We start from the raw sequence: 11,541 nt of genomic DNA, 5'->3' as shown, positions 1-11,541 counted from the left end.
TGCACTTATTTATTCAAAGACAAAACATTTATCACATTTTAAAATACATCCTCCTGGACCCAACTCATCAATATGATTGATATTTTCCTCTTTTGCGTAATTAATTTTATTCTCTTCTTCACTGCCCTGATTTCCTTATCACACATGTATAAAAAACTCCATATTTTATGATCCACAACAAAAAAAACTGTCTCCTTTGGTACTGACCTTTTTCTCTGTTTTAATTTGCACAGAGAATTTCTATTAGCTATTTCCTTTCCATCAGTTCTTATTCTGTCTCAAGTTTTATCCCACAACAGTGAAGTCACAGTCCTTTCTCAAAGGTCATCAGTGACACCCTAATTGCTAAATTTAAAATTTTACCTTGAATTTCAGGTGAATATTTTTACCATTGATATTATGCTCTCATTTGAAAATTCTACTTACCTTTACCAGTCAGGCTTTCATCCCCAACAGTCTACCAAATGTACTACATTTAAAATAATCAGCTTCCCTTTTTGCCAAATATAATAGTTTGTTTTTTAAATTTCTTGTCTTTGTTGTTTGTGTGTTTATTGAGACATGGTCTGCCTCTGTTCTCCAGGCTGGAGTGCAGTGGTTTATCAAGAACTGACTGCAGCCTCAACCTCCCAGGCTCAAGCGATCTTTCCACCTCAGCCTCCAGGGTGACTGTGACTACAGGCCACCCAGACTAGCTAATTTTGGTAGAAACATGGCCTCTGCTTGTATCCCAGGCTGGTCTTGATTTCCTGGGATTAATTCGTCCGCCTGCCTCAGGCTCCCAAAGTGCTGCCATTGGAGGTGCAAGCCACCAGTCCTGGCCAAATATAACAACTGTTTCTTAGTTTGTCTCTTCTTTGAACTATTCCTAGTGAATTTACTCTCAATCTCCCAGTTATCTCTTCAGTACCATGGATTTCTGAATGGTATTGAGTCCCAGATTGTTATCTCCAGCCAGTCTCTTACTAAAGCCCAAATCATGTATGACTGTAATGCACATACTCATGTTTAGCAGGCAATTTGATCTCAAGGGTACACACTGAATTCTGATGCTGCTGCCAAAAAACTTTCTCCAGGGGTTTCCCATTTCACCTGATAGTAATTACATCCTGCTGCAAAGGCCTAAAACTGTCAGGTCAACAGTGATGCTTTTCTTTACATATCGTCATTTCCATTAATCCCCAAATTCTGCATGTTTTCCTTTTAAAACAGGTCCCGAATCTAACCAGTTTTCCCTATTTCTCCTGCTGTCACCCAGATACAGGTCATCCACATTTCTCATCTGATTAACTCAGCCTCTTTAGTGATCTCCTATCTTCCACTATTACAACCATTACACTATCACAACTATGTGAGTTATAGCTCAGATACTATAAAATTAGCCATTGTGAAGTACACATTCAGTGATTTTCAGGATATTCTCAACGTTATGCCACCATCACTATTTGTCCTTACCTTAAAAAGTAAATCTACCTATTTGCATTCAATCCCAGCTTCCCTTTGTCCTAAGATAAAACCATGGTCTTTATAATGTAATAAACCACTGCATATTATTTTCTTCTTCTTATATTTTGCTTATCTTCTTCTACCGTCCTCTTTCTTGTTCTGAGCCTCAGTATATGCTACAACTTCAGAGGTTTTGCACTCCTTGTTGTTTCAATAAGTTTGCTCAGATCTCCTTTGAGCTTATACTATTTACCTGCTTATAAATGAAACCACCAACCTTATCTTTCTTACTTAAAAATAAAATCACTAGCTGTTGTCACTACTTTTGACTAAAGCCAAAGTGTAAATTCCATCAGAACGTGGATTTTTGTCTTTTGTCAGGTGAACTGGCATAAACAATACTTGATATATTTGCAGTTAAATTTATCTATCTATCTATTTATTTATTTATTTATTTATCTATTTATTTATTTATCTATTTATTTATTTATTTATGGCCCGGGGGTGGAGTGTGATTAAATCTTGCTCTGTTGCTCAAGCTGGAGTGACAGGATCTCAGTTCACTGCAACCTCTGCCTCTTGGGTTCAAGCAATTCTGCTGTGTCAGCCTCCTGAGTAGCTGGGAACTCAGGGGCCTGCCAGACCAATTGGCAGTTTTTTTGTTTGTTTTTGACATTTTTATTACAGATGGCGTTTCCCCATGTTGGCCAGGATGATGTCAAAACTCCTGACCTCAGGTCGTCCACCCGCCTTGGCCCCCCACACCTAATTGTTTTGATTGAAGGTGTGAGTAATCATGCCTGGTATGATCCTTATTCTAAAAGGTTCACAGACATAATATCTGAAACACGACTTATTGTTTGGTCTTCTTATCAAACTGCGGAGACTGAAGCAATAAAAAGTTAAGTAATTTGTCTAAATTATTTATCCTGCCGGTTTTATTGTCAAACTAGATAATTCTGTCTGCTTCTATTTATGTATAACAAGGATTAAAAGGTACATTAAATTCTTCAGGTGTATGCTCCACAATTTATAATTTAAAACGGGTATTGCCAACTTCTTTCTAGATTCTGAATTTCGGCTTCTTGTATAAAATGGTTTAACATTTAGGGGCATATTTCTAGGCATTATTTATAAGTAAACCATCATCCAACCACATGGCCATTTCCCCCAGTTTTGCTGTGTAGACTGGAGAAAGCATTCTTTCTTATTCAATTCCAATTTTGAGTTTAGCTCACATTGTTTTTTCAGTTGTTCACTTCTCTGCCACTTTATGTGACTGGGGCCCATTCAATACTCTTGTCTTGTGTTTAACTTGCATCTACATTCCTGCTAAGGCTTGCGGTGCTCAAAACTTTGACCAAGCTTTCAACAGTTTTTTAATTGAGAGATAACTCACAAACTATCACATTAGCCATTTTAAACTACATAGTCTGTTTTTTTCAGGGTATTCACAAAGGTGTGCAAACATCACCACTTTTTAAATACGGAAGATTTCCATCATCAAAAAAACAAAAACACCTCTGCACCCATTACCATTAAATCCCAGCTTCCCCGTTTCCTAGAGCCCTTGGTATCCAATAAACCATTTTCTGTCACTATGGATTTGCCTATTACAGACACTTCCTATAAATGGACTCATACAGTATGAGGCTGTTTGTGACTTACAGCCTTCTGTTGTAGATTATCTTCAAGGGGCTATGTATAAGAAACACCCATGAAAGATAAAGACAATGCCTCCTTCTAAGGCAGAGTTTCCTTTCTTTAAAATGCTGGGGTCTCCTAAGCTTGAGATTTCTGCAACAGCCTTGCTATTCTTTCCTGTTATTAAGCCAGGCATACTGAGGCAAAAAAGTTTTAGCATTTTGTCTAAATTCTTTATCTTGGTGGTTTCATTATAGAATATATGGATTTGCATCAATCATATCAGATATATGGTAAGTGAATCTATGATGCCAATGCACGGCAAGGGTAGCATCGGCCTAGGTCTACCTCCACGTTAGGAGTTGATGGAAACATTTATATCATGAATAATGCTACTACAAACATTCCTATACAAATTAGCATAAATACACCTTGAGTTTTGGAAAATATGCAAATGTACTCCAATTATTTAAGAAACAGACTGTTTTCTAAAGAAGCAACCTCACTTTATATTCCCACTAGCAATTTGGATGTGCTTCCCAATTTTTCCATATATTCACAAACATCTGTCATTTCTTTCTGATTACAGGCCATTCTATCGAATATAAATTTGTATCTCTCATTGTGGTTTGATTTTCATTTTCCTCATACCTAGTTTTCTTTTCACATGCTTAGTTCTAGATTTGATGTGACAATAATTAAAAAGATAAAGGAGCTGGGCATGGTAGCGGGCACTTGCAGTCTCAGCTTCTCAGGAGGCCGAGGCAGGACAATTGCTTAAACCCAAATGACTCAGCTATTTCATTACTGGGTATATAGCCCCCCTTCAAAAAAGTCATTCTATTTTAATAATAGGTGCATGTGTATGTGTATTACAGCACTAATTACAGTAGCAAAGGCATTGAATTACTCAGATGCCCATCAGTAACAGACTGGATAAAGAAAGCATGGCACATATATACCATGAAATAATATGCAGCCAATAAAAGAAGCAGATCATGTTCTCTGAAGGGAGATGGATGAAGCTGGAAGCCATCATCCTCAGCAAACTAACACAGAAATTAAAAACAAAAACTAGCAGTACATGTTCACAATCAACAATGTTCACATTGAACATTAAAGACACATAGACACAGGAAGAGGAGCAGCATTTAAAAATAAAAAGCTTTCTTTCTGCAGAGGTGAGGTTACAGTAACTTTGAAATGTGTGCCGCACTTTGTTTAAGACATTTTTGTAATTGCAATTCAGAGTTGCCACAAACTGCATTGAAAAGTAAATAAGCAGTATATCTCAATTCTTAATTGATTGAATTTATTTTCTTTAATTTTTATAAAGGAATCTCACATTGTGTCTTTGGCTGGAGTATAGCAGTGCAATCTTGGCACACTGCAACCCCCTGCTTCCCAGTTTCAAGTGATTATTCTTCCTCAGCTTCTTGATTAGCTGAAATTAAAGGTGAGCACCACCACACCTGATGGGATTTGACCATATTGGCCAGGCCTGTCTCAAACTCTTGGCTTCAAGTATGCTCCCTGCCTTGGCCTCCAAAAGTGCTGAAATTACAGGGGTAAGTCGCCATGCCTGGTCCTTGACTGAATTTCTGATTGAGAAAACATCCATCTTGCAAAAACTTATTTTTATATCATCTTTTTGATGACTATGTTTATATGTCTCATAATTCAAGAAAAATAACGTAATTTTAATGCATTTTCTTTTTTTGAAAATAAATTTACTTCCATTAATATGTAATTAAAAGAGTAGGTTAATTTAGAATGTTATTTTTCTTTTGGGTAAAGTTCTCAAGTTTTAGAAATTTCTTCAAAAATCTAACTTTGGAAATGAATTACATTTATTGATTGTCGTCGGTTTATTTTAAATGATTTTTCTTTGGAACAAACCAAAATTGTTTCAAGATATAATGAGATGTTTATGTCAAATAAACATAAAAGTATTTTCTTGAAAATACACCTTTTTCTTAACATATGTTTTCTACTAATAACGTGATTTCTTTTTCTGACTTACTAGGAATTAATTGATGTTGTTCTCTTCCTTGCATCAAGTTTAACTGTAGTATGTAAGAAGTAAAGAACTGCCATCAGAGCCAGCTCTTCCAGTCTGTAGCTCTCCCATTACCATCAATCCTGGTTTTGATCTGCTTGTAGCACTAGCTATTGGCTGTGGAAAGAACCTTAGAAAGATAGTAGACTGTTTGAATGCAATATATTACATAGACAAAGCAGTAACTATTGAGTTTTTAAATTATAAAGCTGTTTTTCTTCATTAATAATAGTTTACTTTGAAAGTAATTCAATGAAACCCACTTTCATAATAGGAGAAGAGAAATTTGGGATGCATTGTATTACTTCTAAATATCCACGTCAGTCCAACAAAGTAAGTAACAATGTTCAAATCTTACATGGAACTGAAACTCAGGGTGGGAGGTAATATAAGTAAATTAACAAATGATAACAAAATTTAGTTTATTTCAAGAGAAAACTGAGGTTTTAGAATACAATTAACGACAACATTCTGTACATATCTTTAATTGATAAATGTGAAATTATATTTATGTTTTTCTCTGTGTGAGCATATTTTCTAGCACATTGTAGGACTTTTGTACTAAACTCACTGCTTAAAAGATGAGATCTTTGTTTGTCTTGTGGGATCTATGTAGAGAGAAGAGTTTCCTTTTCAAAAACACTCTGTATGTTAATTTATTTAACAATTGAATTGACATAGTTATATATATATTCAAAGAGTTTTTTTAAACAAATACTTTTCTTTTTAAACAGATGTAATGTCATTAAAATATGGACCTAAAGGGTCTGAAGTTAAAAATCCACAATAGTCACTTGATTTGTTGTTAATATAAAAATTTAAAGTACTCTTTCAAAATGGCAGTGTTGATAAATGAGTTGTTGTTAATATTAATTTGTCACTTGACGGAAAGAAGAGTAGGCAGAGTTATTATTTTCATAGTACAAGCACTATTTTTTCTTGTTATCTCAGGTTGTGAAGCACTTTTTCAGGGGGAATATCTGCACTCTGTTAGATCTCACCCACCAGAAATATTTGTGGGACTCAAAAATGCTGGTGCCACCTATCACATGAATTTTGTGATCCAGCAGCTATACACACACACACACACACACACACACACACACACACATATATATATTCCACTGGAAGCAGTGTTCTTGCAATTGAATGCATAGGTAAAAATATAGACAATGATTTTTTGAACATGAGAAGCAGAATGGTGAGGTAAATTCTAATTATTAATTTCTGTTACTGTGTTTGAAGATTCTGATCGCAGCTACTCTTTTGTCTCTGAAATTATTGTACTTTAAAATAATTATGTAGGAAGTATGTTTTCATAATATGGCTAAAATCTCTGAGATTCTATAACTGACATATTTATATTATTTGCATTTCAGAAGCTGTGCTTATTTTTAAAATTCTCTCTCTATTTTTCCCAAATGAGAGATTTTTCTGCTAAAGAAACAAATTTGTTCTTCATATTATGCTATGTGAATTTGTAAAAAATATTAGTTAAGAATTATCATCACACTGCCTATGAAAAGTATTCATTTTATAATAAAGCTGTAAAGAAGTTAGGTCAGCAGATCACCTATTTAGGATATACCTCCAAATAAGTGAACATGGAATACATAAATTTTGGTAATGTTTATGCTCAAGCCCTTTATTATTATTATTTTACTTTTTGTATAGATATTGATAGAAGGTAAATTAAAAAATCAGACTAGTTTGACTGTAGTAAATGGTTTTCCTATAATTTCTTCATTTTTTCCTTTCAGTGGGCAGAAATAGTTTGTCTTCCAGCTACTAGTGTATCAGCACTTATCATTTACAGAAATTAGAAAACACACACTTTCTTTCTCTTTCCTAGACCCAGTAAATTGTATCATCCATGCATCGCAGTCACGGTGGCTTTACTTTTAGCAGAATCTTCATATATGATATTCACCAATACTTGGTTAACAGCCACTATTGGAAGAAAAATTGGAATGTAAGTTCTGGTACTCTAGTCCGTGTTACCCCTAGGGTGTTGAATTTAACACATATAGAGATGGCTAATCACAACAGCAAGCAGCAATAGAAACAGAATATAAAATTTCAAATTAGATATCTTACCTTTGTACTTGGTTGCTTGTGATTTATGTTGTCTCAGCACTGTACTGTGGCATGTATATCTGCCTTTTTCCTTTTTCTATGCAATGAGCTTCTCCAGGGCAGGAACTGGGTATTGTTTATTTCTTCATCACAAACCTAAGATACAATGAAAAGCATACAGAGACCTCTCAGATACTTGTAAACCAACTGTATTTTGCTCTATGGCTACACTCATGTTTTGATTTTAGAGCTTCTGTCTATGCTCTCATTCCTTCCACAACTACAGTTAATAGGCATAGTTATTGAGTCTTAATAATTCTGATATCCTCAAGTAAATAATCTTACGTAATTTGGAAAATACATTATTCTCAAAAAGGATACTGAATCCTACAAACCCTAAGTAACGTATTCACCTAAAGTAGAAGAGGACTCATTTGTCTTCACTCCTGCATACTTGGCAAAATTTTACTATTTTATATTACCTGCAGTGTATGGTTTTTTTTGCTACTCTTTTATGATAACTTCTCTGTGAACCCAGTTATAACAGTTCATGTTTGAAATAAGCAATAATAGTAAAAAATAAAAAGTAAATTAAGTGCTTTTAAAATTGAGTATAAAAATGTATTTCGTTTTATTCAGTAACTTTGGGTATTTGTTTCAACTCTTTTCTTTATATTTATAAAGTTAAACTAGTGTATTACTGATTTTTTTTGTCTTTAATGTTGATCCCCAATATAATTTACTAGAATATTTTTATTAATTTGAAGACAAACCAGAGTTAAGTAAGACAGGAGATAGAAAATCATACAATATTAACATCCTAAGACACATTCAAGACATCTTTGTTCATTTAGCTGTTTTCAAACTGCAATCCTATGTACCCAAAGAATTTTGGCAACAGTTAAGAGAAATTTCAGGTGAGTGCTTATTTCAGTTGTATAAAAACCTCAATACGTTAACTAAACATTAGTCAGAAAAAAGGCTTCATTTAAAGGACAAGTATTAAGTGAAACTAGCCAAAAAATACAAAGGACAAGGATTGCATGTTTTTATTCATATCTCAGAAATAACAAATTTCATCTCACAGAGGTAGAGAATAGCATGACAGATTATTATAGGCTGTGAAAGACACTGAGCAAACAAATAAGTGAGCTAGTTAATGTGTAAAAAATACAGTTAGAAGGAATAGGTTCTAAAGTTTGATTGTATAGAAGGGAGACTATAGGTATGAGTAACTTATTACAGATTTCAAAATAACTAGAAGTTTAGTTTTGGAAAGTTCTTGAAACAAATACGTCATATATGTCTGAAATGACTAATATACCAATTACCAATAAGCCATTTAAAAATTTGCTCATTGCTCATTGTGTGCATGTATCAAAATAATAGTTCTACTTTGTAAATATGTGAAATTATAATGCATCAATTTAAAGAAACAATAAATAGTGGTCTATTTAAATAAGAAATTTCACTAAAGCTGTCCATTTCTGAATTGTAAAAACCTCTTTCTCTCCACACGTTGGGGCTTTGTGATCCAAATTCTGATTTTAGAAGTACTGGCACATGTTCTTGGGCAGACTAAGGCGATGACAGAAAACCCACACATGCCTCTCTTCAGCATTAGCTGGAAATTGTGGTCCAGGGCACTCCCGGATGCCATGAAATAATATGTGCCATCGGAAAAATAATTACTAGCTTGTCTTGCCTTGGTGTTGAGACTGCTTCTTTGACTGAAGACCATAAAATAATTACAAAACTTGCAACACCTATAACGTGTTGGGCAAAGTAAGGAAACAGTCTAATGAGGAAGTGCTCAGAAGACTTCCAAAATAACATAAAAAAAAATGGCTTTATAGAAGAAAACGTTACCAGGGAAGTGCAAGGAGTTGCTCATCCTGTTCAAGAGCAGGTAGTAGGGAATTTTCTAGCATGTAGTCTGGAACCACCTCAGGAATTACTGGATCCCACTGTCACATGGGCAGTGCCCTTTGAAGAGCTCCCTATTGACAACAACCACCTGCTTGGTTGATGAATGGCCGTTTCAAGGTGGATGAACAATGTCCTGTTGGCAGGATTTCACAGAGACCAGAAATAAAAAGACCAATTGAAGATGGAATGATCAAATTACCTCAATGATTGAACTGCATGCTGTTTTTTCTTTTTTTAATAAAGGATTAAAAACATTAAACCATGATTTATAAAAGCAATTGTTTGAATTCATGAGTAGTAAGTAGTAATCAATGTCCTGGCCATGTGAACAATAGAAAACTGGACTTTCAAACAGATGCCTGTATGTGACACATGGACTTTTAATGGGCTGAGTCACATCCTGGCATCTTCTTAACAGTAAAAATTTAAGTGGTACATTAAAAAAGGACATGTTGGTTCCCATTTGAAGAATCCTCTCCAGGATGATTGGAAGGTGATTAGAACCAGGACATCATGATGTATTCACTTGAGATGACAACCTTATAGAGGTGCAGCAGTAAAGCAGGGATAGAATTAATCTACACATATTTCTTTTGTACTCTTTAAGGAACAGAAATTCCCAAATCTAAGTCTAGGCCTGGAGAGAAATGTAGACTGCAAATAACAATAGGCCAAATAGGAAGGCCCATAACATAGTTGGATTACAATGTACCAATATCAGTAGCCCTGATAGTGTATTTATAGGTCTTGACTAATGTAGACTGCATTTGGCATTCATAATGTTCAATGCTAATATTTACATACTATAAAAAGATAAAAACATAGTATACTCTAACCAGTTCAAAACAAATGAATTGCTGTTCCTCACGCTGTGCAACACACTTCATATCCTATTGTTTCCAACAATGGGCATACAGATATTACATCAAATGAAAAAAAATTATATGAATTATTTAAAATCAGAAGGAGCTTTTATCTTCAGTAAACCCTACATCTAACAACAAACACTTTAAAATAACATAGAAATAAACTTCGAGCCTTACTGCTTTCAAGGAAAATTGTGACTGGGTAGCAAAGCAGTCAGAAATCTTGGCACGATGGTAATTCAAAGTACTGTGGATTCTGATAATATGCCGTTCACCGGAATTAGATGAAACCATGTTTTAAAAGCATCACAAGCATCACTTAGTAAATTCTATCACTAAAGTGCCTCAGTCAAAAAAAAAATGCAATCTACCATGCTCCACACATTGTGACATATGAAAAGTGTTCATGTTGGTTTTAATATTTTAGAATTTCCATTAAAAATATGGCAATATTCCTTATCTCAAAAAGAAATTAAACTATCAAACATTAAAGGTGAAGAACGTGTAGAATTATAATCTGCTTGTTTTTTACATTTTTCCCCTGTTTTATAATTTTTCTGGTTTTAAAAAATAAGGTTTCTGAGCAATAAAGCTGTTACTCTGGGTGATTCCATCCCTTGGCTACATGAACTTGGTGAGAAGTCATGCTAAATGTTACAGCACAAGAAAACCTTTCAAATGAGTAACTTAGCCAGGTGCCATGGCCAGGTTTGGGGGTCCAAGGCAGGTGGATCACGAGGTCAGGAGATCCAGACCACCCTGGCTAACAAGAGGAAACCCTGTTTCCACCAAAAATACAAAATTAGCCACATGTGGTTGTGCATGCCTGTAATCCTAGCTACTCGGGAGGCTGAGGCAGGAGAACCACTTGAACTCATGGGGTGGAAGTTGCAGTGAGCCAAGATCGCAACCATTGCATTACAGCCCATGCAACAAGAGTGAAACTCCATCAGAAAAAAAGAAGGAAAGGAAGGAAGAAAGGAAGAAAGGAAGAAAGAAAGAAAGAAAGAAAGAAAGAAAGAAAGAAAGAAAGAAAGAAAGAAAGAAAGAAACAAAGAAGCGAGACAGAGAAAGAGGAAAAGAAAAAGAAAATAAAAAAGAAAGAAAGAGAAAGAAAGAAAGAAAAAGAAAGAAAGAAGAAAGAAAGGAGAAGAAAGAAGGAAAGAAAGAGAGAAAGAAAGAAAGGAAGAAACAAAGAAAGAAAGACAGAAAGAGAAAAGTGCATTACATTGTGGCTAGTCTTCCCATAATATTTTAATAAAAATATTTGTTTTAACTTACAAGTGCTCAGAAATGGTTTTTATTTATATTTTTGGTCAGTATTTGTTTTTCGGTAAATTTTGTATGAAAACCCGCAAAATTATTAATTTTTACTGCCACTGGATTTTGAGAGAGATTAAATAAATTACTTTATGATCTTATTGAAATATCACACATTTTTATGAACTAGGACAAGGTAGTACCTAATTACAGACAAAATATCAAAAGGGTAAAATAAAACATGACCCCACTTAAGGCATT

Source organism: Gorilla gorilla, chromosome Y (assembly GCF_029281585.2).
Source record: "Gorilla gorilla gorilla isolate KB3781 chromosome Y, NHGRI_mGorGor1-v2.1_pri, whole genome shotgun sequence".
NCBI lineage: Eukaryota > Metazoa > Chordata > Mammalia > Primates > Hominidae > Gorilla > Gorilla gorilla.
The sequence above is the reverse complement of the archived record's forward strand: the minus strand, read 5'-3'. Positions refer to the sequence as shown.